General features: G+C 37.3%; 1 pseudogene; it reads left to right on the plus strand.

Annotated features, from left to right (window-relative positions):
* The window catches only part of LOC100468142, a 117,534-nt pseudogene that overhangs the window by 20,554 nt on the left and 76,167 nt on the right, over nucleotides 1-20,813 (plus strand).

Below are 20,813 nucleotides of genomic sequence, written 5' to 3' on the forward strand. Positions count from 1 at the left end.
GAGGGAGCTCGAGGGGGCCTGCACCCACCGTGCAGCCTGTAGCTCAGAGCCCAGACTCTGGAGTCAGCCTTGCCCAACGGAAACGCGTGAGAATAAAAAATTGTTGTTCTGAGGCAGCAGTTGAATTTTAGAGTAGTTATTTTATAGGGTACTCTGGATTCCAAAACTTGAGATTTTTAGAAACGTGGTGGCCTCCTCTTCACACTGTTGTCTCCGCTGTTGACAATCCCTGTTAAGACCCCTAACGTGCTACTTTCTGAGTTACAAAACAGGCCTGCGTTCTTGGGTGGGGTACTCGAGGAAGCCTGTTACTTTGTTCTTAGGGAAAAACAGAGGAGTACCAACTCATTGTTTGGAAGAAGACCCTGAACTCAATGAAAAAACTCCAAAGTCAGTGTTTCAGAATGGGAAATTAACATTTAATGGTGTAAACTGGGGAAATTTTAGACGAGCTTTTATTGGTATTTTTTAGCAGATGTTTCTTTTGACGAACAGGATTTGAGCCAAACTGTAAGTCTCAACAGCAGCGTATATGCAGACTTGTCTGTCCTATCTGAGTATCTGAAATGTAAACCAAGGATAGGATGAGGTTAAGAAGTCTTATTGGCCCAATTCTAATTCCACTTCATGCTACTAAAAAGCTGGACTGGTTAAGGCCAACCCGTGCCCACTTGGATGATTGTATTCAAATAAGGCATCGCTAAAGGCAGAAAAACCTTTAGGCTTTCAGGTTCCCAAGGTGAGATCACAGCTTTGTGGCTAGGTGTGGAAATTCTCCTTGAAGAGAGTGTATCTTCCCAGTGTCAGTCATCCTGGATGAGTTCCAACATGATGCCACAAATGAGGATTTGGGGCCATAGAGTGCGGTGAGCACCTTCACTTTAGGCCTTGAAATGTGGACAGGGCCAAGTCATGGATATTCTGAGACATTCCCGGTGAGCTGTCTGCCTTCCTGAAGCTGGACCAGTAAGAGATCTGAGGTCCTGTCTGCTCTCAGAGTAGTTACTTGTAGAGCAATAGTGAGTTACCACCTTTGTTGCACTTTCCTTCCACGATGCCAAACCCTTTAATAGAGTCTAGTTATCATTTTAACCCGGTCTCCACTGTACTGCAGGGAGTTAGGGGGACGTCCTATTTCAGGGGAGGAGAGCAGGCATCAGGCTTGTATGGGATCAGAAAGGCAGTGGTGGTAGCTGTCATTCTCAGAGGACAGGAGAGCTCATATGTTTAATGGTCTCTCGAGCAGGACCAACAGCAAAGGCAGCAGTGTGATGAGGAGGCCACCTGTTCCTGAGCAGATGTGAGGCAGGACCTGGGAAAACTCTCAGAAGTAAATAAGTCTGAATTCCAGTGATTAGTTTGGTAGGTGTTCAAGCGAAAAACATTGGGGAATTAAAAGAAAGCATGCTCTTATGTTATAGTCACTAGATTGTAAAGTCTGGAACATTAGATTATAGCAATTATTCATTTTATCTCAAAATAATACTTTACCAAATTTTAAAAGGCTTTTTCCTTAAAATGGAAAAGTAAGGCGATCCTATAAGAAAAATCAAGAGCACAATCCAAAACATAAATTCTCAAAGGTAACATATTTCTCGCATTAAAAATTTTCTAGCTTTGTAAATAAAAACTGACTCATATAGTAAATAACCACTGAATTGACAGAGACATACAGAAAGAAGGTAGATAGATGGGAGTTTTGCGGAGGCCATTAGTGAGAAGTTATTTAAATAAGATGTGTTTTCCAACGCCAAGAACATATTAATGAGAGAAAGGAAGTCATATATTTAGCTTTTTAAAGAAGCATTTGGCTTCTCTCTTTAAAGACTACTCTCCTGAAATTAAAGCTAATGCTTTGGGGAAAAAATGTGTAGCTTCAAAAATGTAGAACATTGGTTTTGGTTAATTATTTATAACGGTTTAAAACAGTTTGATTTCTGGAGCCAAGTTAATTTAAGAACCAGAGTGAAAAAAAACAAGCTTTGTCTCCCTCTCCTTAAGAACAAGATTTGTCTGGTGCTTTTGAGTGATGTTTAGGCTTTAATTGATAATATTTGATGTTATTGAAAATACTTAAATTTAAGGATAGCTTTTTAACAAATGCCTGACATTTTACTTACTCCTAACATTTATAAAATAGGAAACCTAATGAGGCTGATTTTTGTACACATGTGGTCCTTTCCCTTTGGTTGAATCCTTACGTGAGTCAAGCAGTGGTTTCAGCAGAATGCGTGGAAAGGAGGGGGTCTCCCCTTCTATGAAGTCTTTCAGAAGAAAGGCATTAATCTGGCACTCAGGTCAGTGTACTCTAATGTAGCTCCCTTGGGTGCATATTGTAAATTCAGGACTATAGTCCATATTTTAAATAAGGGAATGATTTTGTAGTGTATAAAATAAAATAAGAAAAATTTTCATAATTAATCTAATTTTCTGATACAATCCCTGATCTTCACAGAAAAGACAATCCAGACTTCATAAAAAGCCACTGAATCTTTTAAATGTGCTTTAGATCATTCCCTAAATAATCAAAGCTCTCAACATGTCAGAAATAGGACTGTTTTAAGAGAGCAAATGGAAATGCTTTTGCTTCTCATAAAATGGACAGACAACTGTTAAGTTGAATTTTAAATCTTAAAGCTCTTACTACGTTTTCTCCTGAGAATCAGTATTACTTTCTTGCTTTGATTCACAATTATAGTTCAAGGCTGCTTCTTATTAATATTTACTCTCTTTTTATTTGTAGAACATAGGAACCCATGCCTGGTTAGCACTGCACATTTGCAGGGCCTTATCAGAGCTCTAAGTGACAGGGCACAGAGGACATAACTCCCTGAGAGTGCCATTGCTCTTCTATCTAGAACAACCTATATGTACTACCAAATGAAATTTCCTTAAAATATATTATTTGGTTTAAGAAAGACTAAAATTTAAAAATAAAGTCTTTAAAAATAAAGACTAAATATTACTCCTAATACAGAATTTTAAAAAGTGTTCCTTTATCATTTCTGAAGAAAATTTATTGTTTCAAAGCACAATGGTATCATCATAAATAGAAGCAACTCAGGAGAAATAACAGCAAATGCCAACAGAAAGAACTTTAGTGCATAAAAATGAAGTGTGTTAACACTAGAGACCTTTCTATTATTAATGAAACGGAGTGTCATGAGGCAATCCAAGGAGACAAGGGGAATAGCAAAGTCATGAATTAAATAGTAACTTAAAAGCAAGAGTGACTAGTTTCCCAGTCCATGACATCTTTCTACCAAAGTTTATTCAGTGGGAAATGATGAAATAGTACTAATGCTTCAAATAAATACATCTAACATATAGAAAAAATCACTTCAATATCAAGACATTGGGGTGAGTGACATCAAGTGCCTATTGCAGTTACTTTAACAGCTTCTCCACCAAGAGTCTCATGCCTTCCTCGGCTCTGCACGCTTACAGGCTTTCTATAATATAGATCTTCCTTTGACCAAAACAAAAATCAAACCTGCAGTATATCTTTTTTTCTTTTTTCTTTTTCTTTTTTTTAATTTATTTATTTGACAGAGAGAGACAGCCAGTGAGAGAGGGAACACAAGCAGGGGGAGTGGGAGAGGAAGAAGCAGGCTCCTAGTGGAGGAGCCTGATGTGGGGCTCGATCCCAGAACGCCGGGATCACGCCCTGAGCCGAAGGCAGACGCTTGACGACTGAGCCACTGAGGCGCCTCTGAATTTTAAATACTAACTGTGCTTTAGATGAACTAACAAGTTGAGCAACAATATATTCCAAACCATCAATATCTCTAAATTTAGGGCTTTTGTAACTCAACTAATACTTGTAGAATAGAATTCTTTGTCTGGGATAGGCAGTATCACCTTTAGATAAATAATGGCACATAGGTTTTCTTGTTAACTTATCAAGAAACAAAAAAACCATTCAGTGTCCCAGGACAGGCATAGTTAATGTTGGGATAAGATAAAAAATAAATAATTAACACAACTCAGTGTAACTCACCAACTGATCACTGCACCTTCTGAGCCCATTTATTTTTAGAGGTATTCAAGTTCTACCTGTCTTATTTTCACTGATTCTTCTGCCAAAGTATTCTTCAATCTTTGGACATACTTTTCAAGCTATTGGATAACTTCAAACAGAAAACTGCTTTCCTGCATGTGCACAACCTTATTTCTACCCTACTTATCTTTCCCAGCCTACCCCGGCATGTGCATACTCTCCAGAAAAGCAGTAGTAATAGTAGTAATAATAATAATAATAATAATAATAATAATAATAATAAAATATTAAAAAGAAACAAATAGATGATACACTTAAAAGAGTATAATGTGAAGAGGTTTTATTTACAAAAAGATTATTCCAAAAGGAGTGGATGGGACATATACTGAAAACCACAAAAGATTATCAGGAACCCAGGGCTCTTAGCTGCCAGTCAGCCACCACCATAGACTTAGAAGGACTTAGAAGGAAGGAAGTCATTAGAAGACAAAAGAAGAGAGTGTATCACAGCAGGCCACTTTGAGAAGACTATAGACTTTGTGTGGAGGCACACACCCAGCCTGAGAAAGCCTCCTAGGAAAAAGGCTGGGGAGTTGGAAACCATTGATGTAATGGAAACAGGGCTGCCCTGATGTGGGGGAGGGATGGGATGGGTGAAGAAGCACAGAGAGCGGATTTGTAGGAGACAAAGAAAGTTGTGTGGCATGGCCTGAGCATGGGAGAAAAAGTCACTCATTTGCAACAATAAATGCTTATCTCCCCTTGGCAGATGAGTACGGGTATAAATGACCCTGGAAATAATGGGATTCTGCTCACAGGGAATTCAACAAATATTCATTGATCAGCAGCTACTATGTGTCAGGAATTATTCTAAGCACAAGGGATTAGAATATGAATAAACCATGGACACTGCTCTGCAGAAGGTCATAGTCTGGGAAGAGATTTAGACCCATAAACGGATAATTACAACAAAATACAAAAAGTGCAGCCAGTGAAATTATGAACTCCTTAAGGGCATGAACTAAATCATATTCTTTTTCATATAACTAGCTCCTAGCAAAATACATGGCACATAGTGGGGCTAAATAAATGTTAAATAAGTAAAAGGTATAGTATAGGGATTGTACGCAGAGGTGAACTTGGGAAAAGGTAGCTTTGTTCTCTGACAAGCCCTCAACAAACCTTAAATGGGAAAAATTTGCAATTCACAGGTATCACTATTTCATTTACACAATTTTTCATTGTTCATTCTATAAAAATATTTAGAATTTCCTCTTATTTCCTAGATGCCAGTGAAGCACTACATCCTATGTAGACTGTCTTTTTTCTACTCTCAGTTAAAACTGGGGCACCTGGGGGGCTCAGTCAGTTAAGCATCTGACTCTTGGTTTCTACCCAGGTCATGATTTCAGGGTGGTGAGACCTAGCCCTCAGGCTCTGCACCCAGCAAGGAGTCTGCTTGAGATTCTCTCTCCCTTTCCCTCCTCCCTTCCTCCTCATTCTGCTCCTCTCCCTCTGCCCCTCCCCCAGCTGGCACATGCACACCTCTCTTTCTAAAATAAATTAATAAAATCTTCAAAAAGAAAAGAATGTTAATATACAATTTCGGATGAAATATAGGAAAATAGGCACTCATATACTTTTTTGTCAATACAAATTAGTTCACCATTTCTATGCAGTAGACTCTTTTATTGTGAGTAAAGGATGACCATGATATTGTCAGAGAGAAGCCAGATAAAAAATAATAATAATGTGGTTCTTTGAAGATATGAAGAAATTATTGTTAATTTGTTAGTGATTGGTATTGTGTTTTGTTTTGTGCAAGAATTCTTATCTTTTAGAGATAAATATTGAAGTGTTTGTGGATGAAATGATAGATCATCTGGATTTGCTTTAAAATAATTCAAGACTGCAGGAATAGCAGAAGGTAGAGATAAAGCAAGATGGCCATATCCGGATAATTGTCAATGGCACATGGATATTCATTATACAGTCTTTCTTCTTTTTACATATACATAAAAACCATACCAGAAGTATTTTAAGCTGTTTGCACACTAACATCCACATTTTGTAAGAAATAAGGTTATATATGGATTATGCATAAAAAAAAGAAGAAGAAATGAAAAGATACCAGAAGTTAACAGTATTCATCTTGGGGGAAAACTTTAGTTTTCTCCTCTTTGTTTCTCCACATATCCTGAAATTTTTACAACAAACATAAATTACTTTGATTGCTTGTGAAATAATTTTTTAAGAAATGGATTCAAAAACAATTTTAAAAATGTATTCAGTACAGTCACATTAATCCTAGAAAACAGGAGCCACGAAAGACAAATTAATATATTTTTTCCTAGGAAAACTTTTTATTCCACATCTTTCACAATTTTTATAGTCCTTTCCTTCATTCCACCTGCTTTCAATTCAGGAATATCAAGCATACTGCTCATTGGCTTAGATTAACTTTTCTTTCATATTTTATTTTCTCTTCAATTTCTTTTCTTCTCTCTAACTGGTGTATCTTGATATTAGGCCTTCATTTTAACTAGCCACAATTACACTTCATTAACTAAATCTAACATTTGGTCCCATCATGCTTTCATCTGAAACCAATGTGAACTCATTTATGATATAAGGTATAAGCAACGTAGAGCAAGATAACAAATAGGCCTTAAGATATTTCAGCTAGTCAGACAGACAACCTTGTAATTGAGACTGTAAGCGCTAATGCTGGAGTCAACCAAAGTAAACATGCTTTAAATGAATTTTTAAAATAGCAGTGAACTACATTTGTCCCTTGCATTTGAGCAGAGCAGAATATTCTAAGAGCAAAGAGAAAAGTGAGTTTTGCAATAAAGTGTTTGAAGGGACACAGCTGAGTCCTCTGCCTCCTCCTTCTCTCCTCACCCTTTAAATTTGCAGAATACTTGTTTTATAAAACTCAGAAGAATCTGATTATTATCAGTATTATATCACAATGCTATGCTAAGCATATTCCACCTATGATTGCTGATCCCCATAAGCACCTCCACGGACTTACGTCGGTGTAATCTAATTATATGATACAGCGGGAGAAACTGAGACTCAGAAAAATATTAAGTATGTGGTTCAAAGTCACACAGCTTGGATTCAAATACTATTTCTATCATATGCCAAAGCCCATTCTCTTTTGATTCCACCATGCTGCATTTATGGACAGAGCACATTATGTGGATTGATGGGGAATGAAATGGGGAAATAGTGGGGGCAGGATAGTATGAGATATAGCAACATTAAAGGGAGAATAAATACTCATTTCAACTGTGATGGTTATTCTTATTCTACGTTTTCAGCCGTCAATGTGCACTATCACACATTATAATTTACAAAGGCATGCCTCTTGCCATTTGCTGCATACCAATGTGTTCTAGGATGATTCATGAATTCCAAGGATATTAAAACTAGCAGGAACAATAGAGATCATCTAATAAAATCTTCCCCTTCTTAAAAAAATAGTTGTAAGAAAATATTGTGAAGTGCTCCTTTTTCTATAAGCTCAATTGCTATTGCTCTTTATGATATGATTGTTTGAAAACTCCTCCAGTAGCATCCGTGTCTATACTCCAAGAGCAGTGAATGTCATATTTGTTTGAGTAAGTAGGTTACAGTGGACAGAGGGCAAGCACAGAACTGGAACTAGAAACCTGGGGCTTTGGTTTACTCGTGTCTCTAACAAGTTGTATGATTTTGATCACTGAAACTGGTCAGATTACTCATAAGTAAACAGAAGTAACTGGACTGCACTCCCTTGTCCTGGGGTCTTTTAAGGGGAAGCGCTATAGAGTTCTAGTATTGTGGATGCAGCTCCTTTGCTAACACACAAAGGGGTGTTGTGGTTAGACTTGGAAATCACCTGTACAAATAATGTTTTCTCAAAATACAAGTAATCTACAGGTACCTCTTCTATCTTTCCAATGTTCTGGATTCCTAAGTGAGTAGAAAACACAAAGTAAAACTACAGCAACGTAGGGCAGAGAATGAACAGCGTAAGGTTACCCATAGTCTTTTTATATAAATAGACATTTGTAACTCAGTTGAGGTAGTGTAAACTTGACCACGTAGAGGAGATAACAGGGTGAGCAAGAAACTGACACCTAGGGATGTCAGAGCTGCAGGAAGAGCCAAAAACATCGAGTTGTTTAATTGGTTAAGCCAAAAGAAAATAGGACTATATAGTATTTTCTGTATATCCTCACTCAGAGATTAAAAAAAAAATCTCGTTTATTGTTTCACCTCCATATTTGGTTCTATTTATCTATAAACAAGTGATATAACTTTCATTATTAATATTCTGCATCTACTTTTTAAGAATCTCATTCAAATAAATCCAAAATTGGTTAAGTAAATAACTATTCAAACACCTGACTCATGTACTACCTGGGGCATTGTGGCATTAGCTATGCTTCCAAAGTCTTCAAGATAAATGGCCTCAATATAAACATGTGATGCTATTTTTATGGTGGTGTCACGAGTGGCCGGCACCACTGGAATCTGGAAACCCGCACCTGCAAATCTATGACGGTTGTATTATTTGACCACTCTCACTCACCAGTCTTGTTCAGACATGCCCTATTCTTGGACTCCAATCAACACAGATTATAACACAGCGGGAAAATCAGCAATGACTGTGCCTGCTAAGTTGAGATAGTGTATTTTGCAGATGGGAAGAGGCACTATTTTAAGACCCTTTTACTCTAGAACATTGCATTTTTCCTTTATTTTGAGTCCTTTCCTACATTAAACACTATTCCCCATGTTTTTCTTTGTGTATTTACCATATCAAATCCTCAGGTGTGTTGTAGATAAATGTAACTAGAAGTCATGAGAACTGCTTTATCCGCCTTATCTATTGATTAGTAATTATTCACCTGTCTAGCTAAGAAGTATCGGGAGGACTTATTTTTCAGAGTTTGAAATCAGTGTTCAGATTGATCCTCTGGAAATAAAGTCAAACTCTGAGAAATTTCCTTTAGATCATATAAATACAAGAAAGTTAAAATATGGATGTAGCTGCTTGTTTCATAGATAATAAGCCTTTTGATGTGCCCAGTGAGTTGGATAGCCTGGCAGTTCCATAGTCCATATGGACTATGGACTATGGACTATGGAAGAGTATATTGCTATACTCTAATATACTCAAAGATACTAATTTATTAATATCTATATATAATAATGCTAACAGAGAATAAAGCAGTGTTGGAAATGTCACTGGGTATGGACAGCAAGGAATGAAAGTAGAAGAAAGAAGGTAGAGGGCAGAGAGACAGGTATAGAGGAGATAGGTATAGAGGAGATAGGGAAAAGTAGGCGTACAGGTAACAAAAAGTACAGAAAAGGAATTTAAAATAAAAAAGAATGTTAGTAAGAAGTTTCACGTCCATTATTTAATATTTGGCCATGTGACTTATTTTCTTATACTTAAAATTGACCTGCAGTCTTTCATCATAAAATCAATTCATATTAATGATTTATGTGACATATTTGGGAAAATGGTACTTTTGACAGCTGTTGTTGTTTTGGTTATCATCACTCCCACTGAAACAGACATATGAGGATTAAAATATTTCTGACCATCATTCAAGAATTTTTTATAAGTTGTCTCCTGGTGCAATACAAGAATATTTCATGGGGGCAGCTACTAGCATCCTTTAAAGGTAGTAATGTATAAAATAATTATGAAATGAGTTATATATTAATACTTATACTAATAACCCAGTCAAAAAATGGGCAGAAGACATGAACACACACTTCTCCAAGGAAGACATACAAATGGCTAACAGACACATGAAAAATGCTTAACATCACTAGCCATCAGGGAAATGCTAATCAAAACCATAATGAATACCACCTTACACCAGTTAGAATGGCAAAAATTAACAAAACAGGAAACAACAAATGTTGGCGTAGGATGTGGAGAAAGGGGAACTGTCTTACACTGTTGGTGGGAATGCAAGCTGGTGCAGCCACTCTGGAAAACCATATGGAAGTTCCTCAAGATGTTAAGAATAGAGTTAGCCTATGACCCAGCAATTGCACTACTAAGTATTACCCCAAAGATACAAATGCAGTGAAGAGAAGGGTCACATGCATCCCACTGTGCACAGCAGCAATGTCCACAATAGCCAGACTGTGGAAGGAGCCGAGATACTCTTCAGCAGATTGAATGGATAAGGAAGATGTGATACATACGCACAATGGACTATTAACTCAGCTATCAGAAAGGATGAATACCCACTATTTGCATCAACATGGATAGAACTGGAGGGGATTATGTTAAGTGAAGTAAGTCAAGCAGAGAAAGACAATTATCATATGGTTGCACTCATATGTGGAACATAAGCAATAGCACAGAGGACCACAGGGGAAGGGAGGGAAATCTGAAGGGGGAGAAATCAGAGAGGGAGATGAACCATGAGAGACTATGGACCCCGGGAAACAATCTGAGGGTTTCAGAGGGGAGGGGTGGGTGGAGGGGGTAACAGGGTGATGAGTATTAAGGAGGGCACATGTTGTGATGAGCACTGGGTGTTATACTTAACTAATGAATCACTGTAACACTACCAAAAACTAATGATGTACTATACAGTGGCTAACTGAATATAATAATAAAAAAAAAAGAAAAAAAAATACTTACAGAAATACTTTCTTAAAATAAAAGCCTCTTTTTTTGTAAAGTGACTAATTAATCCCTGGCTTACATATTTTTTATATTTCTATGCCCATTTACTCCATTTGCTAAAAGTATGGTAAAAAGAGAGACTACATTTTTTTTTAAAGATTTTTTATTTATTTGACAGAGATAGAGACAGCCAGCGAGAGAGGGAACACAAGCAGGGGGAGTGGGAGAGGGAGAAGCAGGCTCATTGAGGAGGAGCCTGACGTGGGGCTCGATCCCATAACGCCGGGATCATGCCCTGAGCCGAAGGCAGATGCCTAACCGCTGTGCCACCCAGGTGCCCTGAGAGACTACATTTTGCATTTGTTTTATTTATGTATACATTCCAAAGCTTGTTGGTTTTTAAATTAGTTCATGCCATAAATAGGCTCAACTGATATGTTCAATTTTCCTACATATCAATTAATACCTATTGATTAGATATTAATCATATTAATATGTTTAGTCCCTTTCTTGTGTCTGTACCCCCAATGAATAGTGTTTGGGGTAATATGAAAACAAACCTTTAATTAAACATTAAAACATTCTAAAGAATGACTCAAAATAGTCCTGACAGATGTTCATTGGAATATTTTGTTTTCTAATAATTAAAATACAATTGATTGAAAAGAGAAAAGCATACTTCTTATCCCTTTTGTGCTGTAACTGGTAGCATTTTAATTGTCCAAACCTTTGTTCATATCCATTCATGTAGATGTTTGCATGGATGTTATAATTGAAAACTAGGGATAGATATTCTTTCCTCCTGGAGGATCCATTCATGTCACTAGCCTCTTCAAATTATTTCTTGCTAAATCTTGGGTGAATAAAATATAAAAGCTTTGAAATGTATTGTTTATCAAAACATAGATAGTATGACAGTATCTCTGCTGAGATTTCTGTATGTTTCTAATATTCTAAAAAAAAATTCTGGTGATTTTTATGACATGTACCTCTTGAGTCAAATGCAGAAATTGCTTAGACATATGAGAAATTTTATGAATTGAAATTTGGATAAAATCATCTGTTCCCAAATCCCAGAATTTGTTATTTAAAGGAAGAAAAATAGGGTATCTGCAGTTTCCAACCTAGAATAAAACATGTCTCTCTACTTTCCTCCTTCAAAAGACATACAGCATCTTTATGCTGGCCCACTGTTCCCCAGAGCTGTCACCACCAGGATTGGTTCTATTGATCAGTTCTTCACCACCAAGAATGTAATTATGTTAATGGATCTTAAGAGTTTGTTTGGAGTTTTTAGCATGGAAACCCAGGCCATCCCATTCCTAAGGAACCCTCTGTTATCTAGGAAGTTGGTCTTTTCTGCCTGGTTGTGCAGCTCACAAGAAAAGCATAAGCAGCAGTGAGGTAGGAAGAGCATAGAGGCCAAGTTACTATCAGTTTGGAAGCAGATCACTTTATATTTTTATTCCATATTCAATCAGGGCTTTTCTTAGTATTAACAATGTAGGATTTGCAAGCATAAGAAATAGAAAAGAGTGAAAATAATTTGGGGCAGAGAATCTTTAAGATTATCTTGTATACCACCCATGTGAACAGCTGCTTCTTGCCTCCCACCTCCACACAGTCAATAACTCACATTCAGATTAGCTAAAGAAACGGAATAGGGCTGTCATTGTTATTGCTGAGAGAATGTTTCAGGAGATTGATTTTTCTGTAACTATGTAATTCCACGAAGGCTATACACACTGAGACTTTGTGGCCATCTTCATATCTGTAAGCTTGTGAAGTGGCATTAATTCCACTTTTATAAATAGGCAGGTAACCTGGCTTCTTTCGGGCCTGGAATGTGTGAGTCCAAGTGAATTTTCTTATCCTTGTTCTGAATAATTCTTTGCTTTAGTAAATAGAGATTGACAAATCTGAATAAGACCTGGTCCCTCACCTTGTATACTTAAAAAATTTCATGGGGAAAACAAAGGTGTAAACCAAATCAGGCAAATAATGTATCTTGAGCCTGGATCAAATAAATGGAGGCAAAACAAAAGCACTGTGGTATGACCCATGTGCTACTTTGGGCTCTCTCAGATCATTCCACAGAAAATAGAGTTACCTTACTGATAACCATGTCTATGCCAAGGCTAAATATACAGGCTTTATCACATTTTCTGAATTAGTTCATGACCAAGAAGACAAGAATACCATTAATTCACCTTCCATCTGTATAATGATAACTCAGACCGTATCTCCAGGCGCCAGTTCATTTTTACTCATAATTGCCAAACACACTATTACGTTGACCCAAATCACAGACCTCTTACATTTTTTAAAATTTATTAAGACTTAATTTTTTAGAGCACTTTAAGGTTCACAGCACAACTGAGGGAAAGATATAGATATATATGTGTGCCCCTTTCTGCCCCAACACGTACATAGCCCCTCCCATTATCAGCCACCCCCGCCAGAGTGATGATTTGTTACAACTGATAAGCCTACACTTTGAATCATCATAATCACCCAGGTCTGTAGTTTACATTAGGATTCACTCCTGGTGTTTTACATTCTATGGGTTTGGACAAATATATAATAACATGGATCAAAAAACAAACAGAAAACCCCAAACATGTATCCATTGTTATAGTATCATGCAGAGGAATTTTACTGTCCTAAAAATCCTCTTTACCTATTCATCCCTACTACCACTCCCACCCCTGGAAACCACTGATTTTTTTTTTTTTTTTTTTTTTTTTTTTTTTTTACTGGCTTCATAGTTTTAACTTTTTAAGGTCCTAAGTTGGAGTCATACAGTATGCAGCTTTTTCAGGTCGGCTTTTTTTCACTTAGTAATAAGCATTTAAGTTTCCTCCATGTCTTCTCATGGCTTCATAGCCTATTTCTTTTTAGTGCTGAATAATATTCCACTGTCTGAATGTTTCAGAGTTTATTTTCCAGATTTTGGAAATTATGAATAAAGCTGCTATAACCATCCATGTGCAGATTTTTGTATGGACATAAGTTTTCAGTTCATTTGGGAAAATACCAAGAACATGACTGCTGGATCATATGACAAGAGTATGTTTAGTTTTATAAGAAACCACCAAACTGTCTTCGAAGTGGCCATTACATTTTATATTCTACCAACAGTGAATGAGATTTCTTGTTGTGCCACATTCTCACCAGCATTTGGTGTGGTCAGTGTTCCAGATTTTGGCCATTCTAATAGATGTTTAGTGGTATCTAGTTGTTTTAATTTGTATTTCCCTGATGACATGCAGGAGCCTCTTCTCATATATTTATTTGCCATCTGATCTCTTCTTTGGTGAGGTGTCTCTTAGAGTCTTTGGTCTATCACTCAGTTGGGTGGTTTGTTTTCTGGCATTCATTTATAAAATATATATAAAATATCAAATCACTGTGATTTACATCTAAAACTAATAGGATATTTTATGTCAGTTGTAATTCAATTTAAAAAAAAAAGGTCATTCTTATTTCAACTATTATTTGGGTAGAAAAATACCTGATTTTTTTGTTAGTTGTCAGAGTAATGAGTTGGTGTCCTAGAAAACTCCATTGGAATCAGTATCTTGGGGCTAGTGGGTTTTGTTTGGTATTGTTTTTCTATTTTTTATTTTTTATTTTTTGTCTCATCATGAACTCATAATTTTTTATATATTCTGTGTAAATCTTTCTGATGTTCAAGTCACCTTGTCTGAGGTCAATGGGACCTCCTTCAAGCTGTATCATACATCCATTTAAATGACCACATTAGAATTTGATAGCTTCTGGGGTGCCTGGGTAGCGCAGTCGTTAAGCGTCTGCCTTCAGCTTAGGGCATAACCCCAGCGTTCCGGGGTCGAGTCCCACATCGGGCTCCTCCGCTGGGAGCCTGCTTCTTCCTCTCCTACTCCCCCTGCTGTGTTCCCTCTCTCACTGGCTGTCTCTCTGTCACATAAATAAATAAAATCTTAAAAAAAAAAAAAGAATTTGATAGCTCCTGCTTTCTGGCATAAGAATAGTCCCAGGCTAATCTTGAAAATTTTCTGTTTTAGATTTAGAATCAGCCATTTTTCCAAGGAGCCCTTCTTCCTTTTAGTGAAAGATAGTACTTTGGGGTACTCATCTCTGCTAGATAGTCATTGTTTCTAAGCCTTTTCTAAGATTAGGGAAATTAGTAGGATCTTTTGTTTGGATGGATAAGTGGGTAGAATCATGAGTGCTCACTGATACTTCCAGTTCAAATTTAAAATCACAAAATGTTTTAATATTTTATACTTGTTTTCTTCTCTATGGAAACTTTTCTTTCCTAAACCACTTACTTATTTACTTAATACTTTATCCTATAGCATACCTTAAATAATTTCAAAATAATAATATATCTAACAGTAAAAATTGGAACACAATTTTAAATGCCCATTCTCTTGAAGCTTCCTCTTTGAGTGAAATAAAATTTTGAAGTAATGCCTAAGATTCACATATACATAGTAGTTATGCATGCCTTTAACTTCTCTTTACCAAATTATGGCAGCCAAAATATCCTTCTTCTATAAATCCTTCTAGAAAAACCTAAAAACCCCACGTACCTATGCTTTAATAGATCTATGATAATATAAAATTAGCTAGCCAATTATTAAAAATTATTAGGAGTCCACTATTTGTCAGATATTGTGTAGGTTGCTGGTAATACATTTCTGTCATGAACTATCAGTATAGACTAGATTTAATAGAATTTAAAAGTAGATATGTACTCTGGTAGCCAGCATCTACAGTGGCTCCTAATGATCCCCACCTCATGGTATTAACACCCTTGTATAATCCCCTCCCATATTATACCAGAGTTGGTCTATTGGTGTGACCAATAGAATGTCAGAAGAATTGGTATGTCATTTCTGATATTCACTTATAAAAGACACTGCAGCTACCATCTTCATTGCTGCCTCTCTCTCAGATCACTTACTCTAGGGGATGCCAGATGCCATGTTGTTTATAACAAGTTTATGCACTGAATTTAGTTCGGTAACCACGAGGCTTGGATCTTAAAAAATATATATATGAGGCTATGAGACAAGGTCTTGGCCTGCATAATGTGGGAAATTAAATGATACCATTACACAAAACTGACACTTGAGTGTCCTTGTGAAAGAAGGGACAAAAACAGTATACTCACCGAATGTGCCTTTATCCTGGTTTAGAATTTACATTCAAATTAATTGTGAAGTCCAGGAAAACCTAAAGAAAAAAGTAAGTAAGTAAGTAAGAAAGAAAGAAAGAAAGAAAGAAAGAAAGAAAGAAAGAAAGAAGTTAATTAGTTGTCCTGGATTATTGGCTTTGAGCAATATTACTTCTAAGTATCAGTGCATATATCTTAAAGTTTAGATTTAATAGAAAAAATAGAAGAGGAGGAAATTCTACCAAACTCATTCACAAGCCCAGCATTATCCTGTTACCAAAACCAGACAAAGTTGTCACAAGAAAATTAAAATCCAATATCCCTGATGACAATGGATTCAAAAGCCCCCAACAAAATGTTAGCAAGCCAAATTCAATAACACATTAAAAGGATCATACGCCATGATCAAGCAGGATTTATTCCAGGGAACAAGGATGGTTCAACCTCTGCAAATGAGTCAATGTGATATATACCACATTAACAAAATGAAGGATAAAAATTATATGATCTCAATAGATGCAGAAAAAGCATTCAACAAAATTCAACATCTCTTTATGATAAAAACTCTCAACAAAGTTGGTATAGAGGAAACATGCCTCAACATATTAAAGACCATATATGACAGGCCTACAGCTAACATCATACTCAACATTGGATCAGGCGTAAGACAAGGATGCCCACTCTTGCACTTTTATTCAACATAGTGGTGGAAGTCCTAGCCACAGCAATTAGGCAAGAAAAAGAAATAAAAGTCATCAATATTGGGAAAGAAGTAAAGTTGTCACTATTTGCAGATGACATGATACTATATATAGAAAACCCTAAACAGTTCATCAAAAAGACCTAAATGTGAGATAGGAAAATCCATCAAAATCCTAGAGGAGAACACAGGAAGCAACCTCTTTGACCTCGGCTGCAACAACTTCTTGCTAGATATGTCTCCAAAGGCAAGGGAAACAAAGGCAAAAATGAACTATTGGGACTTCATCAGATAAAAAGCTTTTGCACAGCAAAAGAAACAGTCAACAAAACCAAAAGACAACCAACAGAATGGGAGAAGATATTTGCAAATGACATATCAGATAAAGGACTAGTATTCAAAATGTATAAAGAACTCTCAAACTCAACACCCAAAGAACAAATAATCCCATCAAGAAATTGGCAGAAGACATGAACAGACATTTCTGCAAAGAAGTCATCCAAATGGCCAACAGACACATGAAAAAATGCTCCACACACTCGGCATCAGGGAAATACAAATCAAAACCACAATGAGATATCACCTCACGCTAGTCAGAATGGCTAAAATTAGCAAACCAGGAAACAACAGATGTTGGTGAGGAGGCAGAGAAAAGGGAACCCTCCCACACTGTTGGTGGGAATGCAAGGTGGTACAGCCACTTAGAAAACAGTATGGAGGTTCCTCAAAAAAGTTGAAAATAGAGCTACCCTATGACCCAGCAATTGTACTACTCAGTATTTACCCCAGAGATACAAATGTAGTGATCCAAAGGGGCACATGCGCCCCCAATGTTTATAGCAGCAACATCCACAATAGCCAAAGTATGGAAAGAGCCCAGATGTCCATGGACAGATGAATGGATTGAGAAGATGTGGTATATAGATACAATGGGGTATTATGCAGCCATCAAAAAGAAGAAATCTTGCCAGTTGCAATGACAATGGATGGAACTAGACTGGTATTAGGCTAAGTGAAATAAGTCAATCAGAGAAAGACAATTATCATATGACTCACTGATATGTGGAGTTTAAGAAACAAGGCAGAGGGTCATAGGGGAAGAGAGGAAAAGAAACAACACAAAACCAGAGAGAAGGACAAACCATAAGAGACTCTTAAACTTAGGAAAGAAACTAAGGGTTGCTGGAGGGGAGGAGGTGAAGAGATGGGGTAACCAGGTGATAGACGTTGGGGAGGGTATGTGTTGTAATGAGCAATGGGTATTATGTAAGACTGATGAATCACAGACCTGTACCCCTGAAACAAATAATACATTATATGTTAATTTTTTAAAAATTTAAAAACTGTTAAAACTAATAAATTCAGTAAAATTTAAGGATACAAAACCAATACATGAAAAGTTGTTGTGTTTCTACAAACTAATAGCAAAGAGACTATCAGAAAGGGAAATTAAGAAAACCCATCTACAATTTCATCAAAAGGAATAAAACACCTATAAAATAAATTTAACCAAGAAGATTAAAGGCCTGTACACTGAAAACTATAAGACATTGATGAAAGAAATTGAAGATGACAAAAATGAATAGAAAGGTATTCCATTCTCATGGATTGGAAGAATTAATATTGTTAAAAACATTCATACTACCCAAAGCAATCTGAGATTCAGTGCAATTACTCTCAAAATTCCAATGGTTTTTTTCACAGAAAAAGAACAAGCAATCCTAAAAATTTGTATGGACCCACAAAAGACTCCAAATAGCCAAGCAATCTTGAGAAAGAGCAAAGCCGAAGGAGTCATGCTTCCTGATTTCAAACTATTATTACAAAACTATAGTAATCAAAACAGTATGGTATTGGCATAAAAAATAGACACATAGATCAATAGAACAGAATAGAGAGCCCACAAATAAATCCATGCATGTATAGTAATTAATTTATGACAGAGGAGCCAAGAATATGCAATGGGGAAAGGACAGTCCCTTCAATAAATGGTGTTGGGAATATTGAACAGCCACATGCAAAAGAATGAAATTGGGCTACTATCTTACAACAGACACAAAAGTGAACTCAAAATGGATTAAAAACTTGAATGTAAGATCTAAAACCAGGGGCGCCTGTTTAGCTCAGTTAAGCTTCTGTGTTCTTCGGCTCAGGTCGATCTCAGAGTCCCAGGATCGAGCCCCATCCCCAAGCTGAGTTGGGCTCCCTGCTCAGCAGGTTGTCTGATTCTCCCTCTCTCTCTGCTCCTCTTCCTGCTCATGCTCTCTCTCTCTCTCAAATAAATAAAAGCTTTTAAAAAAAAAAAAAAAAGACCCCAAACCATGAAACTCCTTGAAGAAAACCCAGGCGGTAAGAAACTGACATAGGTCTTGGGAATGACTTCTTTAATCTGATGCCAAAAACAAAGCAACAAAAGCAAAAATAAACAAGGGAGACTATGTTGAACTATAAATCTGCACAACAAAGGAAACCATCAGCAAAATGAAAAGGCAACCTCCTGAATGGGAGAAAATATTTGTAAATCATTTATCTGATAAGAGCTTATATCCAAAATATAAAAAGAACACATACAGCTCAACAGCAAAACAAAACAAAACCAAATCCAATTAAAAACGAGCAGAAGAACTAAATAGACAGTTTTCTAAAGAAGCCATGCAGATGGCCAACATGTACATGAAAAGATGCTCTACATCATTAACCAGAGAAATGCAGATCAAAACCTCAGTGAGATATCACCACACACCTGTTTGAATGGCTGTTATCCAAAAGACTAGAAACAGTAACTGTTGGCGAGGATATAGAGAAAAGGGAAGTCTTAGTGCACTGTTGGTGGGAATATAAGTTAGTGCAGCCACTATGGAAAACAAGAGTCATCAAAAAATTACACATAGAATTACCCTATGATCCAGAAATTCCACTTCTGGGTATTTATCTAAAGAAAACAAGAACACTAATCTGAAAACACCAAAAGATCGAAATAGCTTTTCCTGTAGGAGCCACTGAGGTTGAGAGGAGCATGGCTTTCTCTCCCTGCCAAGGCATGTGCCTGCCCAGTGGTATCAGTGTACTTCTAAAAGAGGGAGTCTTCTGGCAAAAATTTAACTTTGTCTGCTGTGTTCAAGATTCCCATTTGACCAGGTGTCATGAACTTTGTTCACACCAACTGGGGCAAAAGCAAGAGACAGACCTATGCTGTCAGTGAATTATCAGGTCATCAAACCAGTGCTGAGTCCTGGGGCTCAGATTTCTAGAGCTCAAGGCAATGGGACTCACAGTTCCAGGCAGGGTGCTTTTGGAAATATGTGCGTGGGGGCTGCACGATCGCATCAACCAAAACCCGGCACCACCGGCACCGCATAATGAGCACAACACAGAAGCGATATGCCATCTGCCCCGCCCCGGCTGCCTCAGCCTTACCAGCGCTGGTCGTGTCTAAAGGTCATCAAATTGAAGAAATTCCTGAACTTGTTTTGGTGGTCAAAGATAAAACTGAAAGCTACAAGAAAACCAAGGAGGCTGTTCTGCTTCTTAAGAAACTTGAGGCCTGGAATGATATCAAGAAGATCTATGCCTCTCAGCAAAGGAGAGCTGGCAAGGGCAAAATGTGTCATATCCAGCACAGGAGACCACGAGTCCTCTATAATGCGGACAACGGAATCCTTCAGAAACACCCTTGGAATGACTTTACTTAATGTATGCAAACTGAACATTTTGAAACTTGCTCCTGGAGGGCCTGTGGGACACTTCTGCATTAGGACTGAAAGTGCTTCCTGCAGGTTAGATGATCTGCGTGGCACTTGGCATAAAGCTGCCTCCCTCAAGAGTACCTACAACCTTCTCAGGCACAAGATGCTCAATACAGACCTTAGCAAAATCTTGAAAAGCCCCAAGATCCAAAGAGCCCTCTGAGCACCACACAAGAGGATTCATCACAGAGTCCTAAAGCAGAATCCCCTGAAAAACCTGAGAATCATGTTGAAGCTGAACCCATACACCAAGACCACAAGACAGAATAACCATTCGTCCCTGGAGCAAAACTCACAAACTCCAGATGGATAAGGCAGCAGCAGCACTGGAAGCCAGCTCAGATGAGAAGGGGTTCCAGGCAAGAAGCCTGTGAGAGGGAAGAGAGGTAAGGAGGCTGGTGGCATTATGATCAGAAAAACCTCTGGTGCGAAAAAAAATTGCAGCTACCAAGAAAACAGCAGCGGAGAAGCTTGCAGAAAAGAAACCCGAAACAGAAGAGAAGAAGCCTGCTGCATATACTTCAATTTGTTTGTTCCGTAAATGTCCA

The sequence above is a fragment of the Ailuropoda melanoleuca genome, chromosome 3, assembly GCF_002007445.2.
Source record: "Ailuropoda melanoleuca isolate Jingjing chromosome 3, ASM200744v2, whole genome shotgun sequence".
Classification (NCBI taxonomy): Eukaryota; Metazoa; Chordata; class Mammalia; order Carnivora; family Ursidae; genus Ailuropoda; species Ailuropoda melanoleuca.